Source organism: Gavialis gangeticus, unplaced genomic scaffold (genome assembly GCF_001723915.1).
Source record: "Gavialis gangeticus isolate Ggan-Ray unplaced genomic scaffold, GavGan_comp1, whole genome shotgun sequence".
Taxonomy (NCBI): Eukaryota; Metazoa; Chordata; order Crocodylia; family Gavialidae; genus Gavialis; species Gavialis gangeticus.
Genome location: NW_017729015.1, coordinates 14,799,162 through 14,819,418, shown reverse-complemented (window position 1 = coordinate 14,819,418; position 20,257 = coordinate 14,799,162). Strand labels below are relative to the sequence as shown.

Here is a 20,257-nt window from a genome sequence, read left to right as displayed (position 1 = left end):
GGTTCTTGCAAACAGCTCTCTGTATGCAGGTGTTGGCATCCCCACCAACGCTCCCACCATACTGGGGTTAATGTAGGTGGCACAGTCCAGAGTGAAGATGGTGGGCGATGCCGGGGGGTGGCATGGGGGTGATTTCTTCCATGTGGCACTTCCCATAGTCTGCATTCAGGGTTAGAGCTAAGCAGGAGCAGAGAGTTGGGAGCTGGGGTTTCATAGTTTCACTTCAGGCTTTTAGCTGTGCCCTTTGTCTCTGACTCCAAACTTCCCCAAGGGGGGCACCGGGAGCCAGGATCCCTTTCTTGCACTGGGGTGAGTCCTGCTGTCATGCTAGCAGTTCACCCACTTGGAGGATGGAGCCCGGAGCCAAGCACCTGCCATCTTTCCCTCCCCAACCCTCTGCTGCAGCTCACGTCAGGTGCAGCTGCTGCACAGAAACAATCAAACTGGGTGGCAATCGCACCAGTGTAAAATAACAGCCCAGCAGAGTTGGGCTTGGGGGGTGGGGAGAAGCCAAATATAATGGAGATATTCAGGGCTGTGACTGCAAGAATGCAGGCCCTGATGGTGCCCAGCACATGCTATACAGGACTGCTCCAGCCTGCAAGAAACCACAAGGGATTTCCCAGGCCAGGGCAGCTTGTACCCAGAGAGGAAGTGGGGTGGAGGGGACTGCAGAGGAGTTGTAGGAGGGTGTGAGATCCATTGCAAAAGCTCAGCAGAAATGCCCTAGCTGTGCTGGGGGACAGGCTCCTTCTGCAGAGGCCCACACACTTCCCTTCTCCCACATCACTGCCCACGGACCCCTGTCTGTGGGTGTCTGTATTCGTGCATGTATGCCAGTGTGTGCCCTGATATTTGCTCTGTGCATGTCTTTATGTGCATTTGCATAGGTGCATGGATTCCAGGAAAAGCAAATACCCAGATCCAATCTCTGTTAGCCTCAGGTACAAGGCAAGGGCGAGGTGCGGGGGGGAATCTGAGGTCTCAGTTTAACTACTGTTGTTTTTCAGGGTGTACCTGGCCAGTATGAGAAACACATGGGAGCAGGAAGGATGAGCTTCATCCTTCACTGCAACTTCGGTCAGGTGCAGGGAGCCTTTGTGAGTCACTGTGTAGGAAGCTTACAGAGAACTGGGTGATAAAAATATTACCTGGCAAGTGGGCTGGAGAAGCTGGGGGCAGGAAGGGCTCAGGGGAGGGTGCTGTCCTATTTCAGCCTTTCTTCAAACGCTGCCAGCAATGCAAGCAAGATACTAGACTGCAGAAGGACTGGACTGAAACCCTGGGTGTAAATCAGTGTTACACACTCATCTACAGTTCTCTGGGTGTGTATGGCTGCATGACCGGGATATTACAGAGGTCGAGAGTGTTCAGAGAAGGCCACTGAGAAGGATCAAAGATCTGGGGAAATCTCTTTTATGAAGAGACATGGGTAAGATGAAGGTTGGTTGCCCCACAAAGAAGATGGCATAGGAAGGTTCTGCACAAGGACAAATAGTGCAACGAAGGGAGTTCACGGTCCACAAACGCAAGAGCGAGAGGGCCGTTCCATTCAGCTTGCTCAGTGTGCAATTAGACTGAAGGACTCACTGCCTCAAGCTCTCACCAAGGCCAAGAACCTAGGAAGAGTCATAGAAGGACCCAACATCTGCACATGCAACAGGCATATCCAGATTTTGAAGTTTGGATATGGTGTTTGGGAGAGAGATAAAACTTCCTGCTGCAGGGCTTCAACAAGTGTGTGTCTCAGAGATCTGCCTGAGACTTGCCGTGGTTTTAGATGATCCTACACATGGCTACTGTGTGGTTTCTGTCCCGTCATCGAAAACAGCTGGTTTTGGCCTCTGTTGCAGATGGGCCCCTGGACAAGATGAAGGGTGGGTCTCCTCCAGCCTGGCAGGTCCTGCCTTCCCATGGAGGGAGCTGCAGGAGACTGATGGTGCCTTGTGGCCAAGGTGTTTGCATTCTGGATGGGTTGTGTGTGGACTACTCCTTCCTGCTTGCAGATGCAGGGCGTTCCACTTGTGGGCTGCATTAGGATACTGGGGAGCTGCTATGGGGTCCAGGCAGTGTGTTAAGAAGGACCATGCGTGCACACCTGTTTTGGACGTTGTGGGAGCTGCTTCCCAGATCACGTGTACACTCACAAGGGGGTTGATCTTCTTGAGGGCAAGCGCAGCCCGCAGAACCCTAGTAGCCACAGTCATTGTCCATAGGGATATCCAACCCATTGAGACTGCAAGTCTCAAAGTGCAATGCACCCGTCGTACCACCTACAGCCTTGACAGGCCTCAGCGTGAGGCAGCTGCTATCCTGCAGAGGCAGCCTGTTGGCTCTTGGTGAATTAAAAGCAGTGAGCCTTTTCCAGCTAGTGGCAGGCCTGGCAGCCAGCTGTCACCTGCTGCAGATCAGCATTACATGCATGAATCTTGAAGCGTAGGGAAGGAGTATGTGCATTGGCCGTATGCCTCCCTTTGGCGACTCACTTCCTCCTCTAAGGGCCGAAGTTGGCCAACTTTAGAAATATCAGGTCCTGAAACCAGCTGGAGGAACCTCTTGGGGGGCGGGGAGGGTCTGAGGAAGTCACAGGGGCAGAGTTTCCTGCGGGCTTGTTTCCATCACGCCCCCATTTTGGTCAAATTAGAAGGTCTGACATGCTGCTATGGGCAAAGAGGGTGGGGACTGTACGGGCAGTAGCTATAGCCGATCATGGCGGGGAGTTCCTCTTTCTAAGATGCTGAAACTAGAGTGGAGGCGGAGGTGTGGGTGGGAAATCTGTCCCGGGGCTGATCCTGAATTTCTTACTCAGGACAAATAACACTGACCCTGTCAAAAAGGGCCCAGCCTCTAGTCACTGGGCTGGGGCAGAAGGGGGCATGGGTTCTCAGTAGACATAGGGGACAGGTGAAGAAGAGTTTAGGTTGCAGGCTCTTTGAGGTGGAGGCTGGTGTTTCATAGTGTCGTAGACGTTAGGGGCTGGAAGGGACTTTACAGATCATCGGGTCCAGCCCCCCTCCATCTACTACACCCCCCTTTCTTACTACATCCAGGTCCTGGCACAGTGGAGCAGGCACTGGGTGGGTGCCAGATGTGGGTGTATGTGTGTGGATGTGTGGGTGTAAGTGGGTATGTGGTTTGTGGGTGTCTGTGAGTGTGCTGGGGGAAGGTGTATGGGGAGGGTTGCAGCATGAGTGGAGGGGGAGGGTTGCAGTAGGTGTGGAGGGGCAAGGTTGCACTGTTGCAATAGTAAAAAATAGAAATAATAAATAATAGGAAGAAAGAGGACCCCCATCTTTTACAAGTGGCCACATGTCACAGGGATGAATACATCATGAGCAAGTTCCTGCTATCCCTGAGGTCTGGCTGTATCCGGGGGCACTTTGGAAGCGTGTTCAGGGAGTTCCTCTGACTCCAGTGGTCCTCGGAGGAGTGGTAGACAGCAGACCCTAATGCCTGACACTTCAGGGACTTCTCCACTTACCAGGACTGGTGGGGTGGGTGATCCCCTCACAGGTGAATGGTTGAGACCCGGAAATGGCGAGCTCTCTTGCCCAGGTAATAATAGTCGAGATGCTGCCAACGGTTTTTCCATCTGCAGAAGGAAGGAGGGAGAGAGGGAAGGGAAGTAAGTCACAGGCTGAGGGGTGAGGGGAGCATGCTAGCGAGACTGGGGTGGACTAGTTGGAGTCCCATGGTATAATAAGCCCATCAAAGAATGCACTGGCTTCCCTTTCCCGAGAGGATGGGAGGGGAGCAGGGATGTCTGTGACTCTCGTTAAGGGGTTAATCTGCAGTTGCTAGCTTCCCACCACCGAGCCTGGGCCAGCCAAGGAGGGTTGTGGTGCTGCCGTGGCCCTCACGCATGTCTCATGGGAGGAGCGTGTGCCCGTGGTGTGCTCTCCTGCTCATGCAGCTGCATTGAGCTGCCCCGTTACTGCACCCCAGCGGCTCTGAGGACCGTGAGAACAAGCGATACGTGGTGTCACCCCTCTTTATCCTTCCCTTGGGGTGATGCTGCCTCTCCGGTGCACTGTGAATGCACCACCCCGGGCATCAGAACCAAGTCTTGCAGTGAACAGAGAGGGAAAATGCTGCTTCCAGCCTCAAGAGAGGTGTGACTCTGGCATTGCTGAGTCCCAGCCTGGCCCCAGACCCCCACCCAGCCCAGCCTGCACAGCTGGAGGTCCTAACTGCCCCACTCTCCTTCCTAGCTCTGCTCAAGTTACCACAACAGCAGAAAGCCATTGGTGTCATCACAGCAGCTGGAGGGGGAGTGATGGAGCCTAGGGCTTCCCCTTGGTGTCAGCAAGCAGGGCTTAACTCCCAGGTCATCAGCTAGACAGGTGTTCAGGAGGCCTGCTGCAGCACAGCCACTGATAAGTGATCAGGATCAGGAGGGAATATGTTTAATTAACCCTCCCGGAGACATTAAATATACAGGTGGGACTTAGGAAGGGCAGGAGGGTTTGTGGAGAGAAGCTTGACTGTTCGGGAGATAATCCAGGCTGGGGATTTTATTGTTGATTTCTAGGCTATGCAGAACCATTTGGTGCATCTTTTTTGGGTGCCATGAGCTGGCTCAGACTGTTGCCACATCCTGTGGCTCCTAGCGAGTTAGCCCTGACCTGCCTCTTCCCATTGCAGCTACCCCAGATGTGATGGTTACCCTGGATCCCCAGCCAGTTGCCGCCTGACCTAGTGTCCTTAATGCCTCCACCGCAGCGAGCGGCTGTTCCTGAGCATTTGATCCCCGGCTGGAATGCCCCACCGCACCCGACATGCAGATCTGGGCTCCAAACCAAGCAGCTGGCCACACAATGAGGTAAAATGCATGCTGGAGGCCAACAAGCTGAATGGATTGGAGGGAGGAGGTGACAGCAGGGCTTGAATATGTGTTTGGGGATGTGGGGGGGCAGACAGGATGGGTACTTCTTGCTGCGGAGAAAATAAAGCACTAAACCATCCTAGCTGGGAACAAAGAGGATCCTGGTAGCATGCTTGTTTCCCTGCTGCCCTCGGACGACTCCACAGCTGGAGCATTGTGTGGGTTATTTTCTGCAGCTTGCTGGGGGTTCTCTATAGAGCAGTCCAAGCTCCAGAGACTTGGATATGTTAATTGAGACGGAGGAAGGCTGCGTTCCAGCCTGCTGATATCTACCTGGTGCGGGGATCTCAGGCTGCGGGGCAGGCACGTTGCCTCCACCAGATGCTGTTGAGTCTAGTGTCAGTTCCGGCTTCCTTGGACATCCCAATTTGCTTTGGCCATCTCATCTTGGTTTGGGAATGCCCCTGGCTACAGATGAAGCCTGATTTTTTTTTTATTTTTTCTTTTCCCCCCAAGGGGAAGGGTGACTGGGGGGAGCTGCTGACAGTCACCGCCTTGGATTTCATGCCAGGGGAGGGGATGGAGGCTGTTAATAATTGATAGGAGCTGGCTGGTAAAGGCCCCTCTCTATTTACTCTTGTATTTTCTTCCTTCTCTCTTTCTCAGTCCATCTGGCCTCCTCGGGCTGCACCTCGCCCTGTCGGTCTATAAGTCGCCATCTGTTCTTAAAGGCGAAGTGTGTTGTTTCTCTGCCATGCGCGAGCGCTCCTGCTCCCTCACCTCGAGGGATTATCCCAGGCCAGGCTGGGTCCCGCTCTCTAGCAAGCACATCTCCACTCAGGCCTGCTCCCCGAAGCAGGTCCTGCAGGCTGTAGCAGCCTGGCTTTGCTATGGGAGGCTCAGTGATTTGGAGGAAGGGCTGGTTGCTGTGCTGTGGAGGTCCAGCGATCCTGGTCCCTTCAGACTGGCAAGGAGCTGATGAGCGAGCTGTGTAAGCTGAGCAACACGGCAGGGCTCGCATCCCAAGCTTGGGCACTGGCAGGTCTCTTTCTCGTATGTGCCAGGAGATTGGTGACGTTGGCTGGCTAGCAAGAAAGAACTGGAGAGTGCTGGCAAATTCTCCCCGAAGGAGACCCAAGCCAGGACATCTCGGGTGCCTCAGAGTAGGGGGAGCTGGGGTGGGTGCTGGTCAATGCAGCATTGGCAAAGCTGAGCACAGAATACGTTCCTTCTGCCATGAGAGATCAGAGCTAGCCCAGCTGGGGCAAGTTACACTTGAGGGCATGGGGATTAAAAAGGGGGGATCACAGTTTAGAGTTAGGATGGTACCGTGCCCTTAAGCTGCCTGGCACTGCTCCACTGGGGCTTTGGATGCTCCTTTGAGCTTCGGGGACTACTGAGGCACAGCTGCCTCCCTCTTGGGGCTTGGCAAAGGAGGGGTCTGTGTACCCGCTGGAGTGTGGCAGGGTGAGCGTCCTCCCAGGTGCTCCATCCTCCGCCCAACCTGGCAGCTCCTCCGGTCTCGATGAAAGCAGAGACAGATGGAGAGAGCAGCACAGGCCTCAGCTGGGACCAGAAAGCATGGAAATGGCAGAGAATGGGCTGAGGCTCCTGTTACAGAGAGAAACAGAAAGGGCAGAGGGGTGGGTTAGGAAGAGGGGGTGAGGGTGGGAATGAAAGGGGAGGAGAAGGGGCCATGGCAGAAAGAAGAGCCAGATTAAGAGGGGGCAAGGGAGTGAAGGGAATCGGCTGCAGGGGGATGGGGGGCAATGAAGCTGGATGGATCGAGGGAAATGCAAAGCGCGCGGATCTCTTTTATCTTCATTCCAGCCTCGCTCTCCCTTCTCACCTCCCCCTCCCCTTGCTCTGTGGTGTCAGTCAGCCCCACACCTGTTTGATTGCTTTATTATTAGCTTTTCTTCTTGCTGATTGTCTAATTCTGGTGTGCCGTTTGGAAGAAAAAGCCCTCCTCTCTGAATCTGCTATTAAAGCCAGCTGTTTCGCTGTGTTTCTCCCTGTGCAGGAGGGGTGGCTGGGTCTGTCCCAAAAGCTGTTAATCTCCAGGAGCAAAGGCACTCGACACAAATTATTCTGAATCTATTCTAATTGGTTTTATTTCCTCCCCCTTCTTGTAAAATGAATTTGTTTAGATGACAAAGTATGTGTCTGTGTGTGTGTGTAATTACCAATGAGGATCTGCATATGCTCATTTAGTTTTTGGCAGCTACATGGTGCTGCCGATTAAGGAATATGAAATGAACCTGCAATGGGAATTTATGGGCCAAATTCTGCTCTTTTTTTTTTTTTTTTACTGCAGTGAAAGACTCTTGCCCAGGTTTCTTCAGACTGCAAAGTCTAACTGAGAAGGGCATTCAGTTCTAGACATTGTAATACTCTGGTGTGCTTGTATTTGGGGGGGGGGGTATGGCAGGGCCCCCTGCTGGGGGGAATAGGCACTGTTCAGCTGTGTGTCATATGTCCTATATCCCCAGCAGTGAATAAGGGGACTTGTGTAGAACTTGCTTCAACTTCCAGAGCTTTTGGAGCAAAGGCGTGCGATGTATTCTGCACTCAACTTAACTGCATATGGGGTAAGGGCATAATTCTGCTTTACAGCGTAATGGGATACCGGTCCCAACTTGCCGTAATATACTCTGGTGATCTACACGTTGCTTCAGTGCATAGGGACTCTCAGCCTCTGTCTACTTTGTAAGGAAAATGCTGTGTTTAATTGCAGAATTAGTGGAAAGCTGCCAATTTGGGGAATTTTAAAGCAAGGTTCTGTCAGTTTTGAAGCTGCTATGAGAGGCATGGGGGACTCGGGGGTGTGAAAAGCTTAGCTAGGCTGCTTCATACAGAGATGTGCTTACGTGGAGTTTGAGTAAGCAGGCAGATTTCTGTGGTTTTGTGTTTAGTCCCCAGGCTAAGCGTGTGTAAGGCATACTTGATGCCTGTTCAGGGCAGGACTGTGACATCGCCCCGTAAGACAAGTGATTTTGTTCTTGCCCAGGAAAATCAAGCATAGGCTGCATCCTTTATCTGGAACCACTCGGGACCCAAGATGCAAAGCTTAGATTCAGAAACGGAGCTCATTGATGCCAAAGCCCGGGCGTGATCTTTGCATCTGAGGGTATAGTTGGGGTCCTATTCTGTCTGAGACATGAAGTTCCCAATGCAGGTGTCATCTAAGGACCTTGCAGAGGCAGAATACCAAAGAAAGAGCCAGTGCGGTCCTGGAAAAAAGATACCAGTTGCTGCAGTTTTCCATGCTTTTCTCCATGAGCAAAGGCACAAGGGATGAGAAAGCTCAGAAGATATGTTCTTCAACCTGAGAAGGCTCCTTGCTGTCAGATGGCCAGGGACACCTGGGAATAAATATTGCTGCATTCTTGGCCTGAGTGAACTGGATATGCCTTGTAAATCTCTTTAGCCATCTGTGTCCACTACAACTCTGGCTAAATAGGTCCCTTCTTGACTGATCAGTGATAACCACTGACAAACCTGGCCCTCTTTCAACTGCAGAACCCAGGACGGTTCGCAGAGAAGGGGGAGTACACTTATCCTCACTTCAGTAATAGGGAAACTGAGGCAGAAGCTGATGTGACCTAAAGAGGCAGAGCAAGCTTGCTAGGATTTGGAGCACAGGTCTCTTCACAGCCAGCTCCACTGTGGAGAATTGGGTTTTTTTGGTATGAAGGCATTTAGAAAGGTGGAAAGGCCAGAGAGAGTTGTATTTTCCCTGTCTACAAGCTGCTGGGCACTGATGGAGCATGGAGAGGAAGTCCATGGGAGAGGAAAACTCAGAAAGTGTTTTGGGGGGAACTGATGCTTCATGCTTGGACTATAAGTTTTGAGGGGCAAGAACTGCTTCCCTGTTTATACAGTGCCTAGTGCAGTGAGACCCTGGTTCACACTTGATGCTCTCCAGGGCCTCTGTAATCTATAATAAAAGCAAAACGATTCCTAGAGGGGAGAAAAAGATGGAAATGCTCTTCTGGCTGCGTAGCTCTGCGCGTGCTTCAAGGAGAGGGGGCAAGCCCTAGGCCGCAGCAGAGAGAACAGGCAGACAAGGTCAACCCGTCACACTTTTCCTTGAAGAAGCAAGGACTTTTATTTGTGCTGATTATCTTTTATTGGATCAAGTGCACTGCTGGGAGAGATGACAGATGAGCTTCCTCGGGTCACAAGGGCACTTTGCACTTGAAAGTTTTATCTGACGTCTCTCTTATCTCTGCAGCTGGTCCAATAAGGTATCGCCCCCCAGCCCCGTTGCTTCTCCTGTGTGTCCTGGCCCATTTTGGCGATGACACCCCAACCCTACTACGCGTTTCCTTGGCTTTGCAAGGAGATTTAGGCTTGGACAGTGTGTGGTTCTTGGTTTGTGGTCACCAGAATCGCCTGCTAAAACTAGAGGCGCTGCCTCCGCTTTTAACCGGGTGCTTGGTTTGTGTGACATCAGCCTTATTTCTGGCTGATTTGGTGCGCAACCTCCCCTCCCCATCCAAGCATGTGTGTATTTACACTTAGACACGCACACACCCTTTTAAATTTAAGCCCATTCCCTAGAGCTCCCTGGATGCCTGGGCTCCTTGGATGTGCTGTCCTTTATATTTGGACATGCCCCAGATAGCACCTGGCAGCCTGGCTGGCTGAGGTCATGGCGCTATTAGAGTCTGCAGGCAAGCTGGAGAGGGAGCTGAGTACAAGTGCCTGAGCACCCAGACCAACTTCAGACGCTTTCTCAGCCTGACGATGGGCGTTTGTAACCGAAAGCTTGCAAAGAAGAATTGTCTCAACTATTTGAGTTGGTCTAATAAAAGATATCGCGTTTACCCAAAGAACGTCTGCCCACGTCCTTAGACCACCACGGCTACAACCTGCACCCCTGAGCACCCCTCCGATTTGGGCCTCGCTTTCCCTAGCAGACTATCGAGGGACAAACCGACCCAGCCAATGACATGCAGCGGTGGAGCATTACCTCATCAGAGCACTCACTCATTGGATGGACAATGCTTGGAGGACAGGGCACCGTTACCTGGCAACTACCGAGACCGAATTAACCCCTCGGTGGCCGTGGCATGTGCAGCAGCGAGAATGGCAGATTGCTTCCCACGGCGGGCTTGTCCGTAGGGCTCAAGGCCCGGCAGCTCGCTCCTTGGGGATCCTGGAGGGCAACCGCAGGAGCGGGGAGACTGGGGGACAGCGAGAAGAGGGAGGGGGAATGGCCAGTCAGTGTGCACAAGCGAAGGCAGCCGGGCCCTGTGCGAACCTCCTTGGAGCAGAGCGAAACCTGCCTCGGTGTGAGACGCTGGGAGGGCAAAGAAGCCCTTAATTAGCTGCTGCAGGGTTTGGGCTTTATTAGTGGGATAAAAGGTTGTTAGGGAAGAATTAAAGCTCCCAGCCTCCAGGTCCGGGGCAATTACCAGCCCAGCCGGGCTAAGCCGTGCTCAGGAAGGCATCCTGTCTAGTTTGGGGGGGCCTCTTGGCCCCCACCATTTGCTGACTCCCTCCTCTTCCTCAGTTGGGGCCTGCCCAGCCTTTTCTACCCGCTGCTGCTCTCCTCTGGCCAAGCCCCTTGCACCTGGCTGCTGCATGGGGCTGTCTGGATGGGCGGCTCCGCAGCGCCTGTTCTGAATCGGGGTACCCGCAGCATGAGCGGGCGGACAAGCCCAGCTGCCCCTTTGTCCCCGAGTCACAAGGCATCCTCCTGGGACGGGACACAGCTGCAGTGCCTGTCTGCAGAGCCTAGAGTGCTGGACCAGTGCTGATGAGTCCGTCCTCACATCCACACTTGCGGGGATGACGAGAATCCTTCACACCCCTCCGAAGGGACGCCCGGGCCTGGAGCTACGTCACCGTCACAGCCTGAGCCCGGGGCCCCTGTCTCAGCCTCCTGCCCTGAGCACTAGCTCAGTACATGGCTCTATCTCCGAGCGCTCTCGTGACCAACCGATTGGGGCCCCAGCCTGGTCCTCAGCATGCAGCTGTCCTGGGCCGAGGGCCCCGCAGATGCTCATGGACCAGCTGCCCACAGCAGCCACAGGCTAAGTGCTGCCACTCTGCTCCAAGTCTCTCTGCTGCTCAGGATCTGGTTGCTCCCTCCTTGTGTCTCTACCCAGCTGAAACCCCTGGCCCACACCCTGCCCCACAGGGCGTATACTTACACCAGCTTGTGCTTGTACTGGCAGCAGCTTGGCCAGTGGACGGACTCCACCTCGGACACGCCGGTGTTCCCTGGGAGGACGAGCAGTCGCTGGCTGGGGGTGCGCCACGTGCTGCCAGCTGGGTACCGCCTCTGTGGGCTGACCCAATAATCCTTCAGGCCCTGGCGGCTGGAGTAAAGAGGGTGCAGGACAATCCTGCTTTTGCTGCTGACGAACGGCATCTCCAGGTCAGCTCTGTAGGGTGTCAGGGCCCTTGGCCTCCTGCAAGGAGAGAGAAACCCATGGCATTTATATAGGGAAGTTTCTGCAGGGGAATCACCCTCCAGCTCACTGCCATTGAGCTCTTGCTGCCCCTGGGCGTAGAATGGCTGCTGCCCCAGCCACGTTGCACTCTCGCCTGGGCACCTGTGTCATGGAGCAGAGTGTGGATTGGATCCAGACTCCTCCTTGACTGTCTCAAACTGAGGCCGCCAGGCCAGCCAGCTCCTAGCATTTTGCATGTCCATAGTGCTTGTCTTTCCAAAGGACTTTGCAAGCCTATTTAGAGAAGTGTGGCTTCAGCTGGTGATGAAATGCAGCCACTTCTGGGGAGTAGCAGCAGTCCCATAGAGGAGAAAACCAAGGTTTGTCTACCAGATTGAATCTGCGTGGAAAGTCTGGGGAAGTAAAACCCAGCCCCACAGGACAGAATCTAGCTGAGACATTTTCTCTTGAGATCAGTGCTGTCCGATTGCTTTAGCACAAATGAGTCCTTCCTCGCTGTCCATCTCCATTAAGAAGTACCCTGCTAGCATGGGGGGTGTAGGGGTATAGTGATCACAGACATCCTGGGAAGCCTTCCTCTTGAGGGGATGCATCCTGCTCCCAGGCAGCCGAGGCTGTGAGCACCTGAAACTGAGGCGAGAACACAACCTGATCTGCACTTCTGTTGTGCCTTAGCGAGCGGCCGGTGGAGGGGCGAATACCGCTCTCTGAGGAACCGAGACCTAAAGCAAATCTGGGAGTGGGGAATGGCTGGGTTGCACACGGCTGCAAAGCCCTTGCTCATCTCCGGGAGGGAGACGCTGTCTCCGGCTCACAGATCTCTAGGCACCAGGGTCCCATATCCCTGTGAAAGCAAAGCAATCGCACGTACCGAGAGAGAAGGTAGTTCACCACAAAGTTAGCTGTCTCGAGGAACATTTTCTTTTGTCCGGGCAGCAGCTGCTGGGGGCTCAAATGGGCTGGCTGTGCCTCTGCCTGCCCTGTGCCTCAGACTGATCTTTAAATGGCGAATGCGTTCGGGGTGACTGCAGCCCCTGGGGCCCCAGGCTTACGTCTGCCAGAGCTCCTGTTCCCTGAAAAGTTATACTCCCTCAGGCCTGTTGAATCAAAATAACCCTGCTGTGCGGCTGGGACATGTGAGGGGATGCAGCGTTTGCACGTGCAGACAGCCCGACGTCTCGGGGACGTCACTGGGCCGGCGTTCACCTGCCAGGTCACCTCCCCTTCTCGGGGCCAGCCTGCCCTTGCGGAAAGCACGAGGGCTGTAACCCTGCTTGTGAGGACACGGGGCTGCCCTAGAAATGTCCTGGTGGACCAGTGCCTTGGTCATGTAGCCCACTGGCTCTTGAGGGCCAAAAGCTCTGAGTCCTGGCACTGGGGCTTTGGGCAGGGTTGGAGCAGCGAGTGGCCCACCAGCTTTGGATGCCCATATTGAGAAGGGCCGGGACTGGTTTTTGGTGGTATGGAGCACCCACAGCTCCCGCTGCAGTTGATGTGAGCGTTCGGCACCCCTGGCAGTGACCTGAGGCCCAGATGCCTTGTATCGGGCAGTGCAAAATCAGCTGTGACCTTGGAAGATGTTGCTGTAAGCAGTTCTGTGCCCAGTTTCCCCTTGGCTGCGAGAGGGGGGGATGATTCTGCTGTCCTTCCCCCAGCCAGGACGGCGAGGGTTGAACTTCGAAACAGCCGAGTGCTCAAATAAGATTGGCCGCAGCAAGTTTGGGGCCCAGCAGCCAGAGGCTGGGAGCTGCCCGGATCCGGGGGATCCCATCACTTCCACAGGCCTGTGCCCACCTGGGCAGCTGCAGCCGAGATATCTGTTCTCTGACTCCACCAAAAAGGGGCTGCAAAGCCCAAGGCCAGGGTGTCTGGAGAGAGGAAGGAGTGGGCAGCAGTTTTGCTTTGTAGTGAAGAAGGCAGGAAAAGGGGAAATGGGCTTCACTTCTCTTTCTCTGGGGGAGATTGATGACGCAGCATGGGCAGGTTTTGTCCCTGGGCATAGCAGCCTCCCTGCTTCCTTCCTTAGCAGGGCAGCTTGTTCTTCTTTGGATTCCTCCGAGCAGCTGCCCTGCTCCAAGCCCTCCGTTCTCCCAGCGCTGTGCTGGGATGTGGCTCCTCACCTCATTAGGCACAGGTGCAGGATTAGCCGTAATTGCCCGTGCTTTGATGTCTATAGCCTCCTCCCAGAAGGATATTCCATTACCTGCAGCAAACTTGTGCCCAGCATCTGGTTGCTAATCCCTAGGATTAGAGAGGCTGGGGACAGATGGAGCCTGGCCAGGGGTTCCACGTGGCTCAGTTCACCAGCAGCTAATGCCCTCCAGCCGGTCCACACCCCCAGAGCTGCCCCTCTCTGGGAGCTGGCTCCATGCTGCAGTCTCTCCTGAGGGGCAGGGACTCTCCTGTGACCTTCTGTGGCTCTGGTTTCTTTTGGATTTACACTCCAGGACCCTGCTGGCCTGTCCCTCTCATCCCCTTCCACTGAACCCAGGCAGGATCTCTATGCTGCAAGCACTTCTCCGGCAGCGAGCTTCCTCCCAGCAGTGCCCTATCAAGCCGGGATGCCCGTGATGCATGTGTTTGCTTGTGAGAAGGGGGCAGAATGCGGACAGTCCCAAACCGAGGATCAAATCATGAATGGGCCGATGGTCCCCTGGCTGCAGCCACGCCGCGAGCATCTGTACGTCACAGACTGCTCCACCCATCCATTCTCCCAAGGTCTCCTTAAGCCCCCCCGGGAAAAACTCTGTGACCAGGGGAACTCCTGCCCTGGGATCTCCCAGCCGCACCCTGTGGCACTGGAGAGAACCCAGCTGACTTCCAGCAGCCTGCAAGATGCCTGGGGAAAGCCCCTGGCATGCAGAAGAACGGCTGCTAAGGGAAATAGAAACCAAAGCTCCCTGCAAAGAGAGGGAAGGAGCCTTCTGGGAATCCAGGGAGCTGTTCCCCCACCCACCGCTGCGGCCTGTGGTCCTTGAGAGCTACAGGGCACAGAGCTGCTGAAGGGACCTTGCACCTTGCGGTCCTCTCTCTGTGTGCGGAGGAGGGTCTCTGCACTGTAGAGTCAGGCATACTTTGTGGACCACAAGGCTGCATCGGGTCCAGACAGGCGGGGATCGTGCCGCGGATGCTCAGAAATCCACGGTTTTTGGGGTGCCGCAGAGAAGCGGAAAGAAACCGTGAGGCTGTAACAATGACATTTGGGGCCAACCGACTGAAGGAACCGTCCTCCCCACCTTCTTTAAAGGGCACCTCTAATTTGGTGCCTAATGTCCTGTGACTCGGCTCATCCCGCAGGGAGCTCCTATGAAGCCTCCGATTGGATGAGGCCTGCCCGGCGGAGCAGCTGATGAGCGGCAGTACGGACGTGGCTCCCCTGGGTGGCACCGTGGCGGCATGTAGGCTTTGTCTGATGCTGGTCTTGGTTTGGCCCGAAGGACAGCGTTGGTCTGTACGATGGGCCTCAGGGACCGTGGAAGAGGAGGAGGTGGATGAGGCATTGTGCTGGGGTTGTGCTTCGACGCTGGAGGAGGAGGGTTTTCCTTGGGTGCTTGCCTTGGCCTTGCTCTGGGAATAGTTTTCCGCCAGGTGTAGACCTTACCTTCTTCCCTAATGTCCCAGTGCTGAGCTCTTGGGTTGTGTTTGAGAGGGGGATGGGATGCAAGGGCTTGCTTAAAATGGTAAGGAAATGGAAATTCCCTTCTGCGCACCCAAGTCTGGGGGTGTCCGATGGGTCAGCTCGCATAGAGAGGCTGGTGTGCAGCACTGCCAAGCTGGAGAGATGGTCCTTGAAACTGGTTTGCTTTCTGCTGAATGGCTGGAGGAGCCAAGGCTGGCATTAGCCCCGGCTGGGATCCCCAGGAGGCAGGTGCCTTCTCCCTGGACAGCCTGCAATTCCTGCCTCTCTAGCAATACCGGAGAGTTTGGGGGAGCCGCCGCCTGTGTCCCTAGCAGCCCTTTGGCTGGTGCTCTCTGTGCTGGGATCAGCTGCCATGACATCGGGCCAGACAGCCCAAGGGGCCTCTTCCCACCCCAGAAAAAGACGGAGGCGTCAGAGAGAGGGAATGCCACAGGAACGAGCGGTGCGTGCAGGCCCAAGCACTTTGCTTCCAGGGAGCAGCTGCCTGGGTTCAGTTTTCCCCGCAGGGAGCAAACAGCTACAAGGCATCTCATCCTTCTAGCAGGGGACAAATCCCTGTCCCAGTCCTCCGGGCTCTGTGCCTTGCGGCCTATTGGTTTGCACTGCCCAAGTTGGAGTGTCCCAAAGAGCACGCCGAAGACACCCGTGCCCTTTGGCACGCTCTGGGAAGTGGATACAGCGTGCAGGCCCTTCCGTTGGACTTGAGCTGCTAGCTCGTATGTTCTGCTGAGCTTTATCGGATCTCAGAGTTTACACGTCGACATTGCCCTGTCCTAAACCGTTTGCTCTGGGCCGGTTGCGGTGAGATGCGGCTGCTGCTCAGATGCTGAGAGGGATCAGCCTCTCGCTAGGACCAGGGAGGAGATGGTCCCTGGAGAGCTGACAATCGGGGAGGGCAACTGCGGGAGGAGAAAGGAGGAGCATAAATCACAATCAGTGTGTATCCCCAGGCCGCTCCGGTCCCCAGTGCTGTGTATAAAGCTGCCAGGTTAATGAAGATAGGCCGGGGTTGTAAACAAAGCAGCATAGAGCAGAGCAAGCCACGCTGAGAAGGGGCTGCCAGCTCCGCATGGCGTTAGACGCTGGGTCTGCCGGCAGTGAGCAAGGGTCCCTGAGGTTTGCGTGTGCATCTTCACACATGGCCCAGATGCAGTTTGCAAGGCAGCTCCTCCCTGCTAATGCAGCATCGCGTGGTGTGTGTGTGCATGTACATATGCTCGCCTTTGCCCGCTGGTCTGGTATTGTTCTTGGCTACCTCCAAGCCCTGGCCGAGCACATGCTTCACATGGCACTGGTTCAAGTGCACGTGGCCGGCACTGGTTCAAGTGCACGTGGCCAGCACTGGATCAGAGTTAGCCGGCGTCACTGGGAGGAAATGGTCTGTCTCTGCTCTGAACTGGGCGAGATCTCTTGGCTCCTGGGCTGAGTTGATGAGCTGGAGATGGCCTGAGCCAACCTCCCTGCCCATGCAAGCTCTGAAAATACCCCTCCGCCAAGCCATCCCATGGTCAATGACTCAGCCTTGATCTTGGCTTGTCTCTGAGGCTGTTGTAGCCTAAAGGGAAGCTGCAAGTTTAGGCGCCTTGCTCAGCTGCTAGGATTTCAGCTCTTTCCCTGTGGAGCTGGGGCAAGACAGGTGCACGGTTGCCCAGGCAATGAAGTTGGATGCTTCAGTATTTACCAGGCAGCCCCAGCCCAGTGAGCATGTGCCCTGAACGGGATGCGGAGAGGGGGATCCTGCCCACGTGTGCACGCACGCACCGCTTCAGTCTCCCATAACCATGGTTTCTGCAGCTAAAGCGGCGCCTGCCCAGAATATCAACAAGGCCCAGCCAAGGGCTGGGGGTATCTCCATCGCCGGAGCTCAGCGCTGCCTTCTCTCAGCATCTCCTTTGCTTCAGACATTCCTCTCTCCGCTCTGCTGCACAGGAGGATGTGCCCAGCCTGACAAATGAGCCCAGGGCAGGGGGAGTCTGTTCTTCCACAGCCAGAGCGGGAGTGTGAAGCAGATGGATGCAGCAGTCCCCTGGGAGCGGGCGGCCAATGGGACAAGGAGGGACTGGTGACCGGGAGTGTGTGCCGTGTGCCTCTCGTGCAGTGCGCCATGCCAGCTCCAATCAGATTGCATCCAGGCAGCGCTAGTGACATTCAAATCTACCCACTGTGGATGGAGAATAAATGCAGGAGCCTAAAATAGGTGGCTGGCCTCATCCAATGCGGAGGCGGCAGCTCCCAGCCAGTCAGAGCACCGCTGTCCCGCGTCCCACCCGTAAAACCTTTCTCGCAAGGGAATCTGCCTCACCTGCCCCTGCCTCTTTGCTCCCAGGACTGGGGCTGGAGCATCTGTCTTGCATCTCCTTGCTCTCTTTAATTCATTGCTCATGCCATGAAAAATGCATCAGGGCCCAGGCCTGGGAAATAAGGGGCTGGGGAGAGGGAAACAGCGGGAAACACTGACCCAGAAATCCTCTGCCTACTCCCCCTATTCCCAGCCCCTCCAATATGCAGGGCCAACTGCTAGGGTGGAAGCCCAGCCGTATGTCCAGACCCTTCCCCACCCTCAAGCTTTGGAGGTGTAGGTAAAATGGCACCCAGCTTTCCTGATGCTAGAGATCTAAACCCAGCCCTGGCTCTGCATTTCTCCATCATAACAGCGCCACTGGGTTAGGGAAAGGACTGTGGATGGGAGGGTGGGTCCGCAGGTGCTTTTGTTGTAATGGGCACGTGGGCTTTTAATGTGGGTTAAGCTGGGTGAACGAAAGGTTTTGCAAGATGGTGTGTGTGTGTGTGTGTGTGTGTGTGTGTGTGTGTGTATAGAAATGTATTTAAAAAATAAATCGGAAGGGAGCAGGTCTGTCCCGTGCATGAAGCTGACCACCCGCAGGATTCCCTGCAAGGAGATGATGAAGCAGGGGATGGAAAATTGCACAGCAAAACCCCAAGGGATCAGCTGTGATGCTCCACTGGCAGCCCCAGCTCGGGAGGAGCTGCACAAGGGCTGCCGTGGGAAGGATCTTCGGCTGAGCAAAGGCAGCGGGTGGAATTTATCTGTTCCTTGTGCCGTGAAGCCACATGTAAAACACTCTGGGGAAGAGCTCTTCTGAGCGCTGCCAGCGCTCGCTGAATAATGCATCCCCAAATTATTAGGAGCAACAGCTGCAGCTTAGCAAATTGGAACCGCTTAGTGGGGTCGCAGCTTGCCTGAGAGGGAGAAAATGATTTCCTTGGCTCTGCAAGGCGCCTCCAGGACGACCCGCTCTCCTGGTACACAAGGGGTGGAACAAAGGCCTGCCTTTAACTTTGAGCTGCCTTTCATAGCCCAAGCACAGCGAGCGGGCTGTGACTGTGTGCCCCAGATCGGCGCTGGGAATGGACCCCACCTCGCCTGGCACCCGGCAGAGCGCCCTGCTCATTAGACCACGGCTGCCTTGTCTGGTCTTAAGGCGCTCTAATAATGGAGAATGAACCCGGCAGTGGTTCTCGTGTGGGTCCGGTTAGTGCCTGTGGCTGGGAGCAGGGCTCTGCCAAGCGGGGTGCAGTGCGTCTCCATAAGGCAACCCTGGCTCTACAGAACCTGTGGCCTCGGCAGACAAAAAGTGGGAAGGAGGCACAGAGAGAAGGCCAGGGTCAGAGTCAGGCGGTTCCCCAGCATCTCTGTTGTAACCTGGATGGGGGTAGAGAGAGAGCCTGGGAGTCTAGCTCAGCCCTGTAAAGGGACAGACAGTTGACTCACTGGCTCTAATCTCTCCCTTTTTATCTCAGTCCATTATTGCCATTCCTGAAGGGTGAGCAGCTCGGCTCACTCACCCCCAGGCTCTGTGCCCTTGCCTCCCAAGAGGCAGGCACACAAATGCAGAGTGCAGACTCACAGGACAGAAATGTGTGACACAGCCCTGCTGCATGGCTTGGCCCCAGCCAGCTGGCCCTGCTCTCTGGGAAGGAGCGGTGTGGTCCGTGAGAGCTAGCTGTGTGTGTGCGCGTGCATGTGCTCTGTAAGCACTAGTTGTGTGTGTGTGTGTGTGTGTGGGTGAACATGTGCTCTGTAAGCACTAGCTTTGTGTGTGTGTGTGTGCGCATGCGTGTTCTGTAAACGTTAGCTTTCTGTGTACGTGCTCTGTAAGCACTAACTTGGTGTGTGTGTGCTCTCAATAAGTGCTAGTTTCATGTGTATGTGTGTGCGTGTGCTCTAAGCACTAGCTTTGTATGTGTGAATACGCTCTGTAAGTGCTAGCTTTGTGTTTGTGTGTGTGCACGCGCTCTATAAATGTTAGCTTTGTGTGTGTGCTGTGTAAGCAGTAGCTTCATGTGTGCATGTGCTCTGTAAGTGCTAGCTTTTTAAATGTGCATATGTGCTATGCTAGCTTTCTATGTGCATGCATGCGTGCTGTAAGTGCTAGCTTTGTGTGTGTGCGCGCTCTAAGCGCTAGCTTTGTGTGTGTTTGTGTTCTGTAAGTGCTAGTTTCACAAGTGTGTGCTCTGTAAGCACTAGCTTTGTGTGTGTCTGCACTCCGTAAATGGTAGCTTTGTGTGTGCATATGCGTGTGCTGTAAGTGCTAGCTTTGTGTGCATATACTCTGTAAGCATTAGGTGCACATGCACGTGTGTGTATTTGTGCACGTTCTCTGTAAGCACTAGTTTTTGTGTGTGTGCTTATGTGCTCTGTAAGCACTAGCTTTGCATGTGTGTGTGCTCTGTAAGTGCTAACTGTGTCTGTGTCGGGGGTGTGTGTGTGTGTGTGTGTCTGTGGCGAGAGCTAGTTCTGGTCCCAGTCTTTAGAGGAATCTCACCCATTCCTCCCAGTCTCTTCTGCTCCTTGCTTCTGAGGCCAGCAAGTGGCCTTGTGCTTTATACTGGGCTTACTTAAAAATGGAGTCAGTCCAGCTGTGCTGGAAGCGGGGCCATGCTGGCATGGGCTTCAGTGGAGTTGATCCCAACTCCTCCCTAAAAAGGCCAAAGTGATCCCGTGGTCTGGGCTTCCCTTTGGGATGGGAGAATGGCTCCGTGCTGGCTCAAGCATGGGCTTGCTACGGGGATCGGTGCTGGCAGCGAGAGCTGCTCTCCTGGCCTGCCTGTGGCCGCCTCGTTCTGTTCTCCCCGGGGGTGGCAAGGAGGGGGGGGCTCCCTGGTTCCCTGGCACGACCGCCTCCTCCCTCCCCTGTATCGTGAGTTTCTTTTTCATGAATTGCTGAGTCTTGGGTGTCCAGAGAGTGCTAAGAGAGCGAGCCCTGGGGACTGGGAGCTTCTGCCTGTAGTGCCAGCGCCAACAGGGTGCCAGCCCCAGAGGTCCCTCTCCCTGGGCCAAAGCGGGGCCCACTTGATGCCTGACCTCTGTAGAGACTGCTACTGACCTCTGTCTCCACAGGA

General features: G+C 55.0%; 1 long non-coding RNA gene across 1 annotated transcript in view; it reads left to right on the top strand.

The window, feature by feature from the left end:
* The window catches only part of LOC109294065, a 110,550-nt gene that overhangs the window by 49,068 nt on the left and 41,225 nt on the right, over positions 1 to 20,257 (top strand). The window contains exon 2 of the long non-coding RNA XR_002096460.1: positions 4,645 to 4,822. This is a non-coding gene — a long non-coding RNA (uncharacterized LOC109294065). The remainder of the gene's footprint in view (positions 1 to 4,644; positions 4,823 to 20,257) is intronic.